Source organism: Schistocerca cancellata, chromosome 1 (genome assembly GCF_023864275.1).
Source record: "Schistocerca cancellata isolate TAMUIC-IGC-003103 chromosome 1, iqSchCanc2.1, whole genome shotgun sequence".
NCBI lineage: Eukaryota > Metazoa > Arthropoda > Insecta > Orthoptera > Acrididae > Schistocerca > Schistocerca cancellata.
The window spans coordinates 365786506-365806616 of NC_064626.1; positions in this window are offsets into that span (position 1 = coordinate 365786506).

A 20111-nucleotide genomic window follows, 5' to 3' on the forward strand; every position below is an offset into this window, starting at 1 on the left:
TTGTTCTCTATTAAAATCTTTCATTTGCTAACTATGCCTATCAGTAGTTAGTGCCTTCAGTAGTTTGAATCTTTTATTTAGCTGGCAGTAGTGGCGCTCGCTGTATTGCAGTAGTTCGTTCGAGTAACGGAGATTTTTGGTGAGGTAAGTGATTTGTGAAAGGTATAGGTTAATGTTAGTCAGGGCCATTCCTTTGTAGGGATTTTTGAAAGTCAGATTGCGTTGCGCTAAAAAAATATTGTGTGTCAGTTTAAGCACAGTCGTGTATAATTGTTCAAAAGGGGACGTTTCAACTGAAGAGCCTAGAACCGCTCGTTCACAGCGGCCGGCACAAATTTAGTATTGGAGGAAAGTGTAGGTGTTACAAATCGCAGAGGGAGACCAAGAGATGAATACAGTAAACAGACTGAGAACGGCTAGTTTGCGGTAGTGGTTTGGATATGAAGACGCTCGCACAGGACGGAGTAACACGCGGAGAACTGCATCAAACCAGTCTTCGGACAATAACAACATATGAAGGCTACGTTGCAAGTCCTTTAATGATATTCCATCAGTATCGAACTAGATAGTACAACAATTTTTTCGGGTAACTCTTCCTCGTAGATAATGCCCATCATCTGCGAAAACACTAAACTGTAACTAACAATACTCCACTACGTCTTTAAAGTGTAGCACGGTAGTAATCGTCCTACTCCTCTAGCCGATTAAACTCCCTGAAGCATCGAACTTATGACTAGAAAAATGCCTTCTCAATTAAAATATTATCAAAATGGAAATGTGAAATTCTGCGTAATTATCGCGTTCCCATATTTCATGCGAATAACTCGTTTCACTGTAGACATGTGTAAGCCACAGACAGCGATCTAATGATTCGGGTGCATGCTTCCATTTACCCCAGTACCCGAGTCACAGGCTACTGATGATGATAGTGCAGCTTGCCTTTGCAGTAATGTGTACATACAGGGAGACGTAGATGTTTAACAACATTACAATCTGCGGATTTCCTACGCCCGCAGCGGTGCACGTCAACGGTTGCCTTACGCAACACGCTGTGACATTTGGTTTTGGTGCTCGACGCCCACATTTCTCTCGTGCCACTGCTCTAACTGACCGCAGACCCTCTCACGAGTTGCTAACTGTTGACGGCAGCTACTTTTCTGTAAACGGTATTTCCCCTGAGACTGCGCTAGAGAAACTATTAGGAGTGTGAAAAGAACACCAAGAGAAAAGTCTTGTCTACCGTAATTCCCACACATTAACTGTGGAAACGTTCCTGCACAGCAGCGATAACGGGACTACAACGAAGTCGGATGAAAGTCAGCGCTTCTGAAATCGTCTGACGTATTGTTATTGCAGCAACAGAAACTTTTTCATCTGTTTTAAATGCTTCAGAGAACTCCATGCAATTCAGATGCTCCGAAAGTGCATGACGTTATCTCTTTTACAAACTTTTGCCTTTATGCTTTCGAATCATATTGTGCATCTATGCAAAGTCTTTCAATTCGCCGATTTTAATTTTCAGGTAAGAGTGTATCGCCAATAACAATAACAAGACCACGAGGAGAGCATTCCGCTACTATTTGTAGCCTGATGGCAATGCATTGAAGGAACGCAAACTGCACATCTCAAACCCGAACGGAACCGTAACTCAGTATGTGCATGTAGAGATGTCACAGTGATTTACCATCTAATCGTCAGAAAAGTGCTGAGAATTGCAAGTGTGCTCGCGTATAACGAACGTTAGGGCGAAAAAAAAAACGATGCTTCTCAACAAAAATTTATGTTTCTTGTGCAAATTCGCGAAAAGGTCTACAGTTATTTGCTTCCACCATCAGATCGTTAACTGTAGTCAGTCAGAGGTCGCTTACTAAAAACTCCTTCCACCGATCTTCAGATGCTGCTCGTCAGTGTGTAATTCTTACCAGATTGGATGAAAGGGGAGAGAGAGAGAGAGAGAGAGAGAGAGAGAGAGAGAGAGAGAAACTCAAAGATTCGTTCTCAGTTCGTAATGGGTTTTATAAGGCAGTACAAAATGCCGATAGTATTGCTTAAAAAATCTCCACTGGAAGACAATCAAAGTGTACAAAGTTTACGCTCAAGGTTACAAATGTTGGTGAATGTGGCGACAATGTGCGTCCTCAACAGCCTGGAACCGCACTTGAAATTGCTCTATTGCGGTCCGAAACATCTCAGGGGGGCTCTCAACTAGCTCCCTCGCTACGCTCATCTTCAACTTTTAACATGTGTTAGCGTATAGTTGATATCCCCGGCCCTACAGATAACTCCACAACCAAAAGTCACATGGGTTCAAATCTGGTGATCTTGGTGGTCACACAGTATGGAATGATCAATGACCAGTGGAAAAATGTAGCAATCGGAGCAATAAAAAAAAACGTGAATATGTTCCTGTTTATTTAAAAGACTAAGAATGTAAAGTGGGGTAATGGTGGCTCATGTTACTTTCCTCAGCGCCTTTAAAAATTATCCAAAAAAAGTTTTGGCATGCGAACACATTCGCCATTTTTTTATATGCAACTCACCTCAACCTCCAACAAACTGCCTAACTGCAGCTAACTCACATCCACTAGTCCTTCGCTATAAGTCGCTCATACCATCCACTCCCAGCTGCCCCTTTTCAATAACTCATTCAGCCTAACTCGTTGTCGTTATCGCCTTGTCTCTCCCTCTCTGTCTTCTACGTCACAGCCACATTCCCCTTTGTTCTGTCCTACTGCTACAATATCTTTTCACTGTCACTATATCCCTCTTGCTCTCTCTTACTGCTAATATCTCATTCATTCCTCCCCACTGTTGCTGTCTCTTCTCACTTTCACTATCTCACTCTTCCTCGTTGTCATTGTCATATACTCTTTCTCTCATTATCACTGGCTCTCACTCACATCCACTTTCTCCTCTTTATTCCACCCCCACTGGCACTGTCTCCTTCACTTTTTTCCTAGCACTGTTCTGTCACTGTCAACTATGTTCCACTGCCGCTGTGTCCCTCTCTTTCTCTCACACTGCCACTGTGTCCTTCGCTCCTTCTACGTCACAACCACTATCTACTATCTACCAATGTTTATTATTTTCCGTCTCTTTGCCACTGTCTCCTTCTCTCTCAGCATGAAAAAGGGTGAAAATGTTCGCATGCCAAAATTTTTGAGAAAAATTTTAAAGATGCTTAGGATGGTACAATAAAGCCGCTGGTATCCAAATTTCGGTCAGAGGCTTTTAAACAGCAGACTATTCGCCTTTTTCCAGTTCCGATAGTAGCATTTTGCCGGTGGTTTCCTTCTTTCCCCTGCTACAGCTGGGTGTATCACTCATATGAAAAAACTTTATGGGTCAGTAAAATTTTTACAGTTTACTTACATGAAAGTGAAAGAACGTATAACAGATTTTTTAACACCTCAAACCGGATTTTACGTGCGCAAAAGGTTTTCATGTGCTTCAGTACTAAATCATGGGGTTCCCATATGATAACAGAGATACTTTGCAGTACATTTCTCCGCTACGTCAGGTTATAAACTACGTTTTTGCCTCTCAACGGATTTTACGTGCGTATTTTAGGTGTAGATGTAGGAAAACTTTGAACCTCTGTATCTCGGAAACGGATAAAGATATTAAGATTATTTTCAATGATTTTCGGGACCGGAATATTAGGAATATATCGTAAAAATTTCATCCATTTACTGTCAATGGCCGTCTTGGAATTCTGTAATAGTGTCTCAACAAAGGCCCATCAAGTTCACCGTAGACCACATTAAGTGCGTTTTTATGCGCGGCGTTTTGGATCGTATTAGGTTCGCATGAGGCCGCATGCATACCGATTCGGTTTTCTCCAAATGTATTACGAAGTAACCGAGAAACATCATGAACATACCATTAATGTGTCGATACGCGCGAGGAGCAGCAGTACTATCGCTGTCGTTTTGATAAAAGAGCTTTACCAATGAAGCCCTGCTTACCTTGGCTATATCCATGTCGACTGTGTTCAACTGTAACGCACACTGATGATTCTTGTGTTTCAACTCTACGTCGCCATACCAATACCAGGGCCTAATGGCAAGTAATGACACTAGCACTACTAACAATTTAAATCCTGCAGTGCGCAGACCGAACATCATTCCCATAAAGTTGGGACCCATACGGTAGATGATTTGCCGTCTACACTGGATCAGTTGGCGAAAGTTTAATTATAATGAGCCTGTATTTATCGAGCGGGCGAAACAGAGCATTAGCATTTCAGAAATGAACAACATTTTCTAACCGAGCTGTTACAAAATGCATTTATTCGCAATCGCGATATCGACTATTCTGTCATTCGCTAGTGACACATATAACAGCACAAATGCTAAACGAATATTTCACCTCTAAGAAAGCTATCTGCGAAGAAAGCACATTTCATTTTGTAGCTTCCCTTGTCGCAAGAGAGAAAGAAATTGCTTGATCCTCCTTGAATTGATTTTAATACCAGAGGAAGCGGAGTTATCAGGTTAATACTATCAGCCAATGTGGAACTATATACAATACACTATGTGATCAAAAGTATCCGGACACCCGGTTGAAAATGGCTTACAATTTCGTGGCGCCCTCCATCGGTAATGCTGGAATTCAATATGGTGTTGGCCCGTCCTTAGCCTTGATGACAGCTTACACTCTCGCAGGCACACGTTCAATCAGGTGCTGGAAGATTTCTTGGGATATGGCAGCCCAATCTTCACGGAGTGCTGCACAGAGGAGAAGTATCGATGTCGGTCGGTGAGACCTGGCACGAAGTCGGCGTTCCAAAACATCCCACAGGTGTGCTGTAGGATTCAGGTCAGGACTCTGTGCAGGCCAGTCCATTACAGGGATGTTATCGTTGTGTAACCACCCCGCTACAGGCCGTGCATTATGAACAGGTGTCCGATCGTGTTGAAAGATGGAATCGCCATCCCATAATTGCTCTTCAACAATGGGAAGCAAGAAGGTGCTTAAAACATCGTTGCCGGCCGGGGTGGCCGAGCGGTTTTAGGCGCTACAGTCTGGAACCGCGTGACCGCTTCGGTCACAGGTTCGAATCCTGCCTCGGGCATGGATGTGTGTGATGTCCTTAGTTTGTTAGGTTTAAGTAGTTCTAAGTTCTATGGGACTGATGACCTTAGAAGTTAAGTCCCATAGTGCTCAGAGCCATTTGAACCAAAACATCGATGTAGGCCTGTGCTGTGATAGGGCCACGCAAAACAACGAGATGTGCAAGTTCCCTCCATGAGAAACACGACCACACCCTGTTGGCACTACACAGGCTGGCAGACGACGTTCACCGGGCATTCGCCATACCCACACTCTGCCATCGGATCGCCACATTGTGGACCGTGATTCGTCACTCCACACAACGTTTTTCCACTGATCAATCGTCCAATGTTTACGCTCCTTACACCAAGCAATGTGTAGTTTGGCATTTACCGGCGCGGTGTGAGGCTTATGAGCAGCCGCTCTATCATGAAATCCAAGTTTTCTCACGTCCGGCCTAACTGTCATAGTACTTGAAGAGGATCCTGATGCAGTTTGGAATTCCTGTGTGATCGTCTGACACTCTTCAACGGTCGGTGATCTCTGTCAGCCAACAGACGAGGTCGGCCTGTACGCTTTTGTGCTGTACATGTCCCTTCAAGTTTAGACTTCACTATCACATCAGGAACAGTGGACCTAGGGATGTTTAGGAGTGTGGAAATCTCGCGTACAGACGTATGACACAAGTGATACCCAATCACCTGACCACGTTCGAAGTCCGTGAGTTCCGCGGAGCGCCCCATTCTGCTTTCACGATATCTAAAGACTACTGAGGTCGGTGATATGGAGTACCTGGCAGCAGGTGGTAGCACAATGCACCTAATATGAAAAACGTATGTTTTTGAGGGTGTCCGTGGCGTAGCTACGACAGACTTCGCATCCGAATTAATTGGTGACCGTGCTGTTGGCTCATAATAAGTTCACTCCTGGCGCAAAATCGACATTACGTATGAATAAAATCGACAGAAAGGGGAAACCAGATTTCTATAATCGAAAAGTAGCACCCAACCGTTCATTAGTTTGAATGAAATTGCTTTATTTCTGCTTAGTTTACGGCCGGCCATGGTGGCAGAGCGGTTCTAGGCGTTCCAGTTCGGAACCGCGCTGCTGCTACGGTTGCAGGTTCGAATCCTGCCTCGTGCATGGATGTGTGTGATGTCCTTAGGTTTATGTAGTTCTAAGTATAGGGGACTGATGACCTCAGATGTTGAGTCCCATAGTGCTCAGAGCCATTTGAACCATTTTGCTTAGTTTACGAAAAGAATGTTGGAAGAATACAGGTCAGCTATTGTACATCACTGCAGCACCATGTCTTATTTAGGAATTAAGAAGAGTATTATATGTTATGCATATCACACTAGCCATGAATACTGAATAGTGATTAAGAATGGACGACTATGTATGTGTTGAATAAAGTGTTGGAAAAAACACCAATTAGCCACAAGGGCAAGGGAATTATCTTCGCCTATGGCTTGCACATACAGAAATACGAGGGAAAGGCAGCTGATAACCACCGGTCATATAATTTCGTGAAGATTTATCGACGGCATTTCGAATGTGATAGCCAAAGCGTGCCGTGCACTCACAGCAGCGCCCATCGGAGCACGAGCGTGGTGACCCGGAAACAATACCAATTTAATGTTTGCGATCGCTTCTATATGCTCGTACGATTTCAGAACACCAAGGCCTGGTGTCCAGTACACTCCTAACATGAAATAACAACCGTATAACATACGTGACCAGAGAGTGTGCTAGCCTGAGTTGATACGAAATGCACAAAATGATCCAAATGAACCAAATGACATAGAATCGAATCATTTGCGTCCTGTTATTATCGTGGTCCTGGAGGAGTGACGCAAGCAGTGCTACCCACCGCCGTGTTATTTCTATCTGTAGGGGTAGCTGGGGTGAGCCTGGATCCTAAAGCTGATAGAAGAGGAAATGACCGAGCGGACGCAGAGACGTATTCGTTATGGTGCCTCACCGTACTGCTTTTTAATGGAAATCTGCAAAACAGACAGTTCTATGTAACGCTGGACGGAAAAAAAGCCGATGGCGTCGACAAAAGAACGGTCTCGCACAGGGCAGTGTGCTGGCCCCCCTACTAATTAACCTATACACCAATGATCAACCAACACCGGAACGTACTACCCATTTCTTGTCTGCCGATGATCTGGCCATTACAGCGCAAGGAAATAGCTTCGAGGAAGTAGGAGGGAAATTAGAAAGCTTGCTACACGTAATGTCTGAATACTATAAAGAGAACTCCCTCAAACCAAATCCATCTAAGACACAGGTTAGCGCTTTCCACCTCCGCACAAAACAAGCAAACAGTAAGCTGAACGTCACCTGGAATGGCAACAAACTGGACCATACGGACAAACCAACATACCTTGGTGTTGTGCTGGATAGATCAGTGACGTACAGATATCACTGTGAAAAAACCTGCCAAAAAAGTTGCTGCCAGGAACAATATTTTAAGAAAACTGACGAATAGTAAATGGGGAGCTAGTCCGACTGTATTACGAACAACTGCTCAAGCACTTTGCTTATCCACGGCAGAATATGCATGCCCTGTATGGTCTCGATCCACACATGCCAAAAAAGTCACTACAGTCCTTAATGAAACATGCAGGCTAACAACAGGATGCCTGAAACCCACTCCACTTGGGAAAATATACAAAGCAGCTGGATTCTCATCTCCTGAATACCGAAGAATTGCGTACGAACATACAGAAAAATTTAAACAGATTTTCGAGGAGCGCCACCCGCTGCATGGTTCATGTGGACGTAGCAGACTTAAATCCCGCGAGAGATTTCTCACTAGTGAATTGAACGAGCCTCCAAAGGACTACCCTGCCTCACGAGAAATACCCAGCGGCAGTACATCAAGCTGGAAGATTTGGAGAACACTGAACCGCATCAGAACAGGCGTAGCACCAGTTAAAGCAAACCTAGTCAAATGGGGCTTCAAGGGCGAAGGAGACAACAAATGCGACTGTGGTGAAGTTCAGGATATGGGACACCTTGTGCAGTGATCCATCTGCCCCACAAGGTGTACCCTCGACGAACTATGGCTTGAGAAGAGAGAAACATTGGACTTGGCCCGACATTGGGCTGAAAGGCTTTGAAACAAATCTCCGGACACGAAAAAGTAAAGTAAATGGAAATCTGCCAGGAGATACCCCTTCTCGCAACCGACATAGGGTGTGTTCTGCGGTGGACGAGATAGGCAAAGATTTTTAAATGAACTGTCTTGCATATAATCTCTTAAAATCTTGAAAGTTGGATGATAACTATTGAAACGCACGTAAAATAGTTCTCATGTGCCTCAGGAATATAGTGATGCGACTGGTCGAATTTTAATCCTGTCAGTTGCCACGAAATTAGCCATGAATTTGTAACCAATGTTTTAACACAACCGAAACCATGCCTTTTTCAGTCCTTTCAATTGTTAACTGCTATCCACGTACGTTTCACAGCTTAATGTGTCATCGAGTGTTTAAAAATGTGTAAAAACCCTATTTATTAATTTATATAAATTCGTTCCTGTGTTCGTGTCGACAATGTTTACATATTTCACATGCAGCGCTCAATGTAAAAGTTCAATTTTTTTAGTAATTTATGTCTTACAGTTGTAGTTTGAGAATAACTTAGAAGCCGAAATGGTGAGCGTGAATAAATACGTTTGATAACAGTGCTGTACAGGCGGACTGCCATTTCCAAAATACTGCAGGACTGTGGACGCCGTATTTAAGTGTATTTGTCTTATCATACAGAAGGAGCACAGTAGCGTCTGAGAAGAAAAAGAAGTCATCTACGGCTCGTCACTTAATGAGTTTTATAGAACTCGTTGATCTGAACACAGAGCGTCAGTGTCGTTACAGCAGGCTACAAAAAGATATCTGAAGTGAAAGTCTAGGATACACTTACAATGTGAAGTTCCATTCTGATGATTAATGTTTCCAAAGACGTGACAATATGTTATGCTGCATCTGCATACAAGGCCGTGTTCTCGAACTCCACTGCCTGCCTGCGCAATCTCCCAACCGGAAATTCCGTGCTGCCGTTAACGGTACGTTGCAACCACTATTCAGCTTCCCTCAATGTCGCACGCCTGACCACTTCATCGTAAACCTCCATCCGGTGACGAAACTGGTTCAGCGGAACTAGGTTTCGACACGGAATCGATGAGTCAAAAGCAAGAAACATTCCTGGTTCACTCCTTTCATTCGACTTCGAGGATTTGTCTGATCTTTGTGGCTCTACAAATGGTTTCCTTTTTCTTCTCCTCCTCCTCCTTGTTCTTGTTCTTCTTCTCCTTCCATAATGCGTGAGGCCTTGCTGGGTCTCTTGTAGCTGCACTTGGCCTTTCCATCTTTTTGCTGACCTTCCAATGCATCTTTTACCTCGCTAGTTATACAGGATGTCACAGGAGGAGTGGCCGGTATTCAGGAATATGACAGGATTGATAATCTGAAGCAAAATTTGCTAGTAAATATGGGCTCTAAAATGTATAGCTTGAGAGGTTCAAAACGCTCTGAGCACTATGGGACTTAACATCTGAGCTCATCAGTCCTCTAGAACTTAGAACTACTTAAACGTAACTAATCTAAGAACATCAAACACATCCATGCCCGAGGCAGGATTCGAACCTGCGACCGTAGCAGTCGCGCGGTTCCGGACTGAAGCGCCTAGAATCGCACGGCTATCGAGGCCGGCTTGAGAGCTCCATCTTTGATACTGTGAAAGAATCATCTTTTACTGCAAGCTCTTCACTTCCCATACTTTGGGAGGAGGTAGTACGGACCAAAAGAAGAAAACATCGCTTACATTAAGAATTATGAGCACTTGGTCAGAAGAAGAGATATGTTTCACAGTATCGAGGGGGAACAAGTTTTCATAGATCTTAACGTATGTACTTTAGAGTCCATGCATACTGGACATTTTTTTTCTTATTTTGGTCCGTACTACCACCTCAGAAGATCTGAAACCAAAGAGCTTACGGTAGAGAAGAATTGTTTCACAGTATCAAAGATGAATCAGTGCTCATAGCTCGTAATGTATGCATTTTAAAGACCATGTTTACTAGACTCTTTTGCTTCGAATGATTGTTACTCTCATATCGAAAACTGACCATTCCTTCTGAGACAGCCAAATATGTAGTGGTAACCATTCCTCCATTCACAACACATGACATATCCATTTTGTCTATTTCCTTCAACTTTTTCATTTATATCAAATGTTTTGTTCCTTCTCAACTTCATGTATACGACTACGTTGCTGATGAACTTCATTTTTTGGTCTGTAATCTTATTTTATATTTTCTTTTAATATCTAAGATTCGTGCAGTATTGTTGATGCCGACATAACTTTATGCAATTTAAGATAAGTTTCTATTCTTACTTTATTTTAGAATCTGTAAACTATCTATACCAAAGGAGGCTGCACAAAATAATGAGCAGATTGCTAGAAATGGACCGTATTGAATATGAATGGGAACAATTTAAGAACGTCATAGGAACTGTAGCCAGTGAGCCATCAGATAAACAAAACAAAGGAAAAGGGGTAAAGGACACATCCTGTGCATGAAAGAAATGGAGCAGGCAGTTGAAATAAAGAGAAAACTACGAGGGGGGACCCAAACGTAACCGGAATCCTAATGCTGCACATCGTGTACTTCTGGTAGCAGATTACGCCGCCAGAGGGTTGTAGTAGGATCTCTGCTGAGTCATTCTGCCATGCGGCGTCACCCAACAATATGAAGTGTGGTTTCTTTGGCAGTCCTTTGAGTGTGCGTACAGTGCAGACGTGACACGAGGAAATGGCTAGTTCTTACAAACAACGTGCAGCAGTGAAGTTTTGTTTCTTGCTCGGCAAGAACGCAGCAGAAACTGTTGCGATGATTCAGGCAGCCTACAAAGACCATGATCTTAGTAAAACGCAAGTGTACGAATGGTTTTCTCGGTTTAAAAAGGGAGAAATTGTGGTTGAAGTTCAGTCTCATTCCGGTCGACCTTCAACTGCTCGAAGCGAAGACAACATCGACAAAATCCGTGATCTCATCAGTGAAGATCGACGCTGCCAATCGACCAACTCAAGAACTTGTCCGGGTTGTCCTGGAGATCAATTTAGCGCATCTTGACCATCTATTTCGGGATGCGAAGAGTGGCAGCAAAATTCATGCCAAAGCTTCTTCTGGAGATCAAAGGGATTGTCGCGTACAAGCCTGTCTCGAAATGAAAGACGCGTTCAAAGATGATCCACATTTTTTCAACAAAATCATTACAGGCGATGAGTCATGGTGCTATGGGTACGATCCAGAAAGTAAACAACAGTCATCACAATGGAAGTCACCTGGCTCACCTCGACCAAAAAAAGCTCCATAAGTGAAATCGAATGTGAAAACGATGTTGATCTGTTTTTTTGACATCAAAGCGATAGTACACTCTGAATTTGTCCCTGAAAACCAGACAGTAAACCAACAATTCTATTTGGAGGTTATCAAACGGCTTCGCAGAAGTTTGTCGCGAAAACGTCCGGCTTTATTATCGAAATTACGAGAGAGCACATTCCGGGAAGAGATGGGCAACATATTACTACCGCCCACATATATCTCGCGTAATGATCACAACGAAAAGATCCGAGAAATTAGAGCAAATACGGAGACTTACAAGCAGTCGTTCTTCCCACGCACAATTCGTGAATGGAACAGGGAAGGGGGGATCAGATAGTGGTACAATAAGTACCCTCCGCCACACACCTTAAGGTGGCTCGCGGAGTATAGATGTAGATGTAGATGTTTGTGGGATTCTGGCGTGTGGTTTCTGCATCACGACAATGCTCCCGCACACACGGCTCTCAGCGTTCGTCAGTTTTTTGGCCTCAACGAAGACGACTACCTTGACCCACGCGCCCTATTCGCCAGATTTAGCACCCTCTGACTTGTTCCTATTCCCGAGGATGAAAAGAGACTTGAGAGGGAAGCGTTTTGCGGATGTGGAAGACGTAAAACGCAATGTCATGAAAGTGCTAGCAGGTATCAAAGAGGACGAATTTGAAAGGTGCTTCGAACACTGGAATGAACGTTTGGACAAGTGTATTAATGGTAATGGAGAGGACTTCGAAGGAGGTTAAGGTTGTATTTGAAAACAATAAAGTATATGCTTTCTAGAAAGAAATTCCTGTTATTTTTGGGTCCCCCCCTCGTATATATAAAATACTTGTATCGCCCAACTCAAGAGACTAAGGTAACATACAAGAAGCAAACAGTAGAGGTGAAGAAACGAAGGAGGAAGCTGCATCAAGTTGGGTGGCATAACTTCGTACGGAAGATTCAAAATCTTATCTACTGGAAACAAACACTTGCGTGTTAAAGAGTAACACAGTTAAATAGTGTGGAAAATCATAGCAGATGTTGAATGAAGGATAAATGCAGGAAGCACAGTTACAACAAATATGGAGTGATTCAATGAATATAAAGAAAATGAGGAACCCTTGGAATTAAACCTAGGTTATACTGAATACCAAGAATTGAAGCACGCTCTCAGATGTGCAAAGAACAGAAAGGCAGTAAGAAGTGACGGTTTAAATAGTGATCTGATAAAATATTCTTAGATTTCTGGATCTTCGCTGGATAAGGAAGGAAACAGCAAAAGATTGGAAGATATCGCTTATAAAACCTTGCACACAGTGTTGCCAACTATATGTATTAGTCTATCTCGAGCAAAGTACGTTGCTAAGAAATCACGATAGAAAAACAAAAGAAGTGCGTGGAGGACTCCGGGAGTCTTGCAGTGGGGAAGGCGCGGGAAGACTGGTGCACGCGCTCGTCTTTTGTTCGCAAATGTCAGGGGTGAGGAGGGCCCTAGCGTCAGGGAACGCCCAGAGGTCAGGAGTGGCGGTCAGATGGGCCAGCAAACAGGCTTCGCTGCGGTGAGGACGAGGCCTGCCAGAGATGAGTTGGGGCGGCCGCTGCCGCTGTGGATGGCGAAAGCTCCGAAGCTAAACGCCGAAATGGACACAGCTACTACTTACAGGTGTACAGTTCTAACATTCGGGGGGTGTATGCTGACATTTATTTATTTATCGACTGCATTCCGTATAAAGGCGTTTGTGCCAGTCAATTCACGACAAAAGTCTGACACGCTAACCTAATCAAATAATAATCACGGTAGACCGTAGCTAGTGCAGCACACTGATTACCACCAGACCAGAGTCAATAATCCTGGGCCTGCAACACGCTCGGTGTCAAGAAACATTAGAGCCTAACGGCTCAAGTTGTAAGTAGGCTGTTTATGCTTTCTTATTGGCGACGTTACGTAGCGCTCTGTATGAAAATCACTGGCTGTGCTGTGTGCAGTCTGTGGCTAGTTTGCATTGTTGTCTGCCATTGTAGTGTTGGGCAGCGGCAGCTGGATGTGAACAGCGCGTAGCGTTGCGCAGTTGGAGGTGAGCCGCCAGCAGTGGTGGATGTGGGGAGAGAGATGACGGAGTTTGGAAATTTGTAAGACTGAATGTCATGAACATGTATATTATGGTTTTTCAACACTATTAAGGTAAATACATTGTTTGTTCTCTATTAAAATCTTTCATTTGCTAACTATGCCTATCAGTAGTTAGTGCCTTCCGTAGTTTGAATCTTTTATTTAGCTGGCAGTAGTGGCGCTCGCTGTATTGCAGTAGTTCGAGTAACGAAGATTTTTGTTGAGGTAAGTGATTTGTGAAAGGTACAGGTTAATGTTAGTCAGGGCCATTCTTTTGTATGGATTTCTGAAAGTCAGACTGCGTTGCGCTAAAAATATTGTGTGTCAGTTTAAGCACAGTAATTCTATAATTTTTCTAAGGGGACGTTTCAAAGACTTCAATAATTTGAATCTACTCCATCGACATTTCCCTTCACTCGTCTTGGATAGATGAAAACTGCGTCACGGGAAATTTCTTCCCATACAGAAATCTGTAAAATTTGTACCCAGTATTTCTGGAAACTACCTGTTGCTAAAGTTCCGGCCTATCTGCCCCTCAACGGCGGATTGAATTTCTGCAAAACAGCGTAGCTATACCGCAAAACTTTGTTTTTTCATTACCACAAAATTGCATATATCTTTACTTCAAAATATTAGAAATCACTACAGCAAATGTAGTGAGCAACAGCTAATCTTTAGAACTGGCAGCGCAGTACACTGCTGATATTTATCCCACAATTCAGTAACTATGGAATGATTTTCACGGTCAGGTCTATTTATTTTTGTTAATAATGCAGCGTGTTGAAGGACATTTGCTTTAAAATGTCCGCTAATTCGGAGACAGACGGACGGGGTTTGTAAAACTGTTGTTTTAAATTCAGAGGAAACGACTCCACACCATTTGTAGTTCTGATTTCATCTGTTGATATTGGTCCATAAATTAGGGGGAAATTAAGCATCTTTACTTAGTTCGTTTTCAAGCACATAGTCTACAAAAAAATTTAACCGAAATTGAATGGGAGTAATACTATGCAGCTCAACGAATGCATTCCCTACTGTGCTTGGAGTTAGAAATCTTAAATCAAACCTTTATTTCAAAAACTTTCCGACTTCTGATTGAGGACTGGTCTACTCAGAACGAAGTCCAGGTTCAACTAACTTTTGATACCAAGCCTGACCTTTGTGGAAACTGCAGCCTTTAATGTTAACGCCGGTAAACACTTCTTGTGGCGCCACAGGAACCACAACTGCAAAATCTAAGCTTAATGATTCAAGGTTAAAATTTTTAGCACGCATGTGGAAAATTCTATGCCATTTCCAGGTCTACGAAGCTGAACCTTTCGTCTCGATCTGTTAAAATATCAGAACTGTTTAACCGCTCTAATGCCTCCTTTGTAGTTTGAGGATAAGTGGGCATCTGTTTCTTTCGGGCTCTATAAGGTGATAAACAAAAACAAGTTGTGTCCTCTTTTTTATATTTCATAACTAGCTGCCTAGATAATTCTGCTTGTATCAGTTTACTAGGTTGTAAAATTAGCTCTTCACCCGCTTATCTATTGCAGTTATTCCGCGTAACATGCGATTCAAAAACCTTAGAGCTTTTTTTTCATGATCACGAGTGTCTCTTAAATACACTATTTCATTCATTTCCGCAGTAGTCTATAATTAGGAATTTAACTTGGCGATACTGAAAATTTTATCTTTTTCGGTAGTGAAGAAGTATTTTTTGCTATCCAGCCCACCTTGAGAGTTCTCGTTCGCCAATAACAATCCCTATGAGCCACGGTATCTGCACTCCGAAGTCCTTGTCTACCCGGTGAAAGACTGCTTGAACAGTTAGTACGACTCTGGCTGGTTCCCGCAGTCAGAGGCTGTGCAGCTCTGTCCGTACCGCGCCGACAACGTATTACAAAGGACGAGCAACCGAAACTGCCTTCTGCCGAATGAACACCGAGACACCAATGGGGGAATAACATTCTACGATATGCCCTCGATATGCCCTCTTGCATACGTACATTCCACTGATTCTAGTTAATTTAACCTTAATTTTTTTATTGTGTAAGTCATTTTATGGTGCATGCTCTGTCTTTTTAAAGTGTATCTTACATAACATACAATTTCGTAATGCTCATGCGTCTTACACCTGGCAATTCCACCAATGATCTGCAGAACTGTAATTATAAAGAAAGTTATTTCGATGCTTTTAAGTCACATATACACGACGCACGCTTGTGGAGCTAATAGCGCGAGGAGAAACTATGTTCATCATATGTCACATATATATGTGCTTACAACTGGCCTTTTCGTTAACATGAGAATACATCTCACATATATTACACGTACAACTTACTGATCCTCGGTTATCGAGCCGCGTGGGATTAGCCGAGCGGTCTTAGGCGCTGCAGTCATGGACTGTGCGGCTGGTCCCGGCGGAGGTTCGAGTTCTCCTTCGGGCATGGGTGTGTATGTTTGTCCTTAGGATAATTTAGGTTAAGTAGTGTGTACGCTTAGGGACTGATGACCTTAGAAGTTAAGTCCCATAAGATTTCACACTTTTTTTCCCTCGGTTATCGATCTATTTTGTTCTGTTTATTTTACAGCGTGCGTTGTCATTGCTGAAGGAGAGGTTGATCCCTGTGTGGATGTAGTCTTCTCACTCGAAATCGGTAGCGGCACACTATTTCCCACTAACCGACGTAGTTAACCTTACGTTACACACTACCAAGTTACACGTTACAATTCGACGCCCACTAGCGGCAGGGGACTGCAAATATGTAGACACGAAGAAAAAATATGTAGACTATTAAAACGTTTAGTTTGTTTAAAAAGCTTTACGGGTTTCACATAAAAATTCTGTGGCAATACTTTTCAGAACGCCCTCCTACGTTTTTCACTGAAGTTCCTGAAAATCATGTCTTAAGAAACGATTTCATAATTGCGTCAGACGGAACATAAAATAAATTACGATCACTTCCAGCTGAAAAATGTTGGCATTATCGGTACGCTTGCGACAGTCTGCTGTACCGAGCTATTCAAAACGCCGCTCATTGAAACGATTTTTTCCGGGGCTCATACCTAGGGTTCTGTTGGGGATAGAAAGGTACGGTCATTAGCCCTTGGGCTAAGGACCATTTGTATAGCCAACCAGGAGGATCATATTGCTATAACTATTCTTCAGTACAAGGTCAAACTATGAGTATTACACACTTCCTCCAGGTTAGGCAAATGGAGAAAATCGGTTGGTTGTTTTCACGTAAGATGTTGTCTAATGTGCGCCTGGGGGGCTTATGACACAACGAGGAAGAGAGAGATGGTGAAACTGATAAGAGACGTCAGCAATGGGAAAGAATGAACGAGATGGTAGCAGCAAAAGAGAGCAAGAGGGTAACAGTGACAGTGAGAACAGACAGTGGACAAAGTTGTCCTACTTGTACACCTAAAATGCGCATCTTAAATCCGGTGCAAGGCGAAAACTTAGTTTATGAAGTGACGTAAAACGAAGAAACATGCTGCATAGTGTCACTGTTATCATCAGAGGGTTTTTGTTGTAGTACTGAAGCAGGTGAAAAACTTTTGAGCACGTAAAATCCGGTCTGAGGTGTAAAAATCTCAGTTTTGCGTCAGTTCAATTCCATACAAGTGAACTATGCGAATTTTATTCACCGATAAAGTTCTTCTCATATGAGTGACATACTTTGCTGTAGCAAGGAATAGAAGGGAATCAGCGGCAAAGTGCTTCTACTGCAACTAAAACCGGCGAATGTGCTCCTGTTTAAAAGCCTTTAACCGAAAAATGAGATACCAGCTGCCTCATTCTACTTTCCTCAACACCTTTAAAAATTTTCTCAAAAATTTTGACGTGCGAAAATATTCGGCCTTTTTTATGCTGAGAGAAACGGAGACAGTGGCAGTGGCAAAGAGACGGAAAAGTAATAAATATTGGAAGATAGTAGACAGTGGTTGTGATGTAGAAAGAGCGAAGGAGACAACGGCAGTGTGAGAGAAAGAGAGGGACGTAGTGGTGCTGGAACATAGTTGACAGTGACAGAGTAGTGTTAGGAAAAGAATGAAGGAGACAGTGCCAGTGGGAGTGGAATAAGAAGGAGAAAGTGGGTGTGTGTGAGAGCCAGTGATAATGAGAGAAACAGTATATGACAATGACAACGAGGAAGAGAGATACAGTGAACGTGAGAAGAGACAACAACAGTGGGAAGGAATGAATGAGATATTAGCAGTAAGATAGAGCAAGAGGGAGACAGTGAGACAGTAGTAGTAGGACAGAACAAAGGAGACTGTGACTGTGAAACAGGAGATAGCGACAGTTTGAGAGACGCAAAGAGATAATGACAATTAGTTTGGCTGAGTCAGTGAGTGAGAATGATAAGTGGAAGTAGATGGGTGTGAGCAACTTACAGAGATGAGTTAATGAGTGCGAGTGAGTTACAATTAGAGGTGCTTGTGGGAGTGATATGTGAGTTGTATGTTAAGGAGAGCGTGAATATGTTCGTATGCCAAAATTTGTTGCGAAATGTTTATAGGTTTTGAGGAGCATGGTAGGACGAGGTTGCTGGTACTCTGCTTTTCGGATTCTTTTAAACAGGAGCATATTTTTCTTTCCTGAGCTCCGATAGATGCATTTCTTCGCCGGTAATTCATGTTCGAGAATGTTCAGTTCTCTTCATTAGTTGTTTCAGCTACCTGCCCGACATGTTGCGGTGTTCGGGCAGACTGATTACTGGGCCTTTCGTTAACTGTTTCTACATCTACATCTACATCTATACTCCGCGAGCCACCTTACGGTGTGTGGCGGAGGGTACTTATTGTACCACTATCTGATCCCCCCTTCCCTGTTCCATTCACGAATTGTGCGTGGGAAGAACGACTGCTTGTAAGTCTCCGTATTTGCTCTAATTTCTCGGATCTTTTCGTTGTGATCATTACGCGAGATATATGTGGGCGGTAGTAATATGTTGCCCATCTCTTCCCGGAATGGGCTCTCTCGTAATTTCGATAATAAACCTCTCCGTATTGCGTAACGCCTTTCTTGAAGTGTCCGCCACTGGAGCTTGTTCAGCATCTCCGTAACGCTCTCGCGCTGACTAAATGTCCCCATGACGAATCGCGCTGCTTTTCGCTGGATCATGTCTATCTCTTCTATTAATCCAACCTGGTAAGGGTCCCATACTGATGAGCAATACTCAAGAATCGGACGAACAAGCGTTTTGTAAGCTACTTCTTTCGTCGACGAGTCACATTTTCTTAGAATTCTTCCTATGAATCTCAACCTGGCGCCTGCTTTTCCCACTATTTGTTTTATGTGATCATTCCACTTCAGATCGCTCCGGATAGTAACTCCTAAGTATTTTACGGTCGTTACCGCTTCCAATGATTTACCACCTATGGCATAATCGTACTGGAATGGATTTCTGCCCCTATGTATGCGCATTATATTACATTTATCTACGTTTAGGGAAAGCTGCCAGCTGTCGCACCATGCATTAATCCTCTGTAGGTCTTCCTGGAGTACGTACGAGTCTTCTGATGTTGCTACTTTCTTGTAGACAACCGTGTCATCTGCAAATAGCCTCACGGAGCTACCGATGTTGTCAACTAAGTCATTTATGTATATTGTAAACAATAAAGGTCCTATCACGCTTCCTTGCGGTACTCCCGAAATTACCTCTACATCTGCAGATTTTGAACCGTTAAGAATGACATGTTGAGTTCTTTCTTCTAGGAAATCCTGAATCCAATCACAAACCTGGTCCGATATTCCGTAAGCTCGTATTTTTTTCATTAAACGTAAGTGCGGAACCGTATCAAATGCCTTCCTGAAGTCCAGGAATACGGCATCAATCTGCTCGCCAGTGTCTACGGCACTGTGAATTTCTTGGGCAAATAGGGCGAGCTGAGTTTCACAATATCTTTGTTTGCGGAATCCATGTTGGTTATGATGAAGGAGATTTGTATTATCTAAGAACGTCATAATACGAGAACACAAAACATGTTCCATTATTCTACAACAGATTGACGTAAGCGAAATAGGCCTATAATTATTCGCATCTGATTTATGACCCTTCTTGAAAATGGGAACGACCTGCGCTTTCTTCCAGTCGCTAGGTACTTTACGTTCTTCCAGCGATCTACGATAAATTGCTGATAGAAAGGGGGCAAGTTCTTTAGCATAATCACTGTAGAATCTTAAGGGTATCTCGTCTGGTCCGGATGCTTTTCCGCTACTAAGTGATAGCAGTTGTTTTTCAATTCCGATATCGTTTATTTCAATATTTTCCATTTTGGCGTCCGTGCGACGGCTGAAGTCAGGGACCGTGTTACGATTTTCCGCAGTGAAACAGTTTCGGAACACTGAATTCAGTATTTCTGCCTTTCTTCGGTCGTCCTCTGTTTCGGTGCCATCGTGGTCAACGAGTGACTGAATAGGGGATTTAGATCCGCTTACCGATTTTACATATGACCAAAACTTTTTAGGGTTCTTGTTTAGATTGTTTGCCAATGTTTTATGTTCGAATTCGTTGAATGCTTCTCTCATTGCTCTCTTTACGCTCTTTTTCGCTTCGTTCAGCTTTTCCT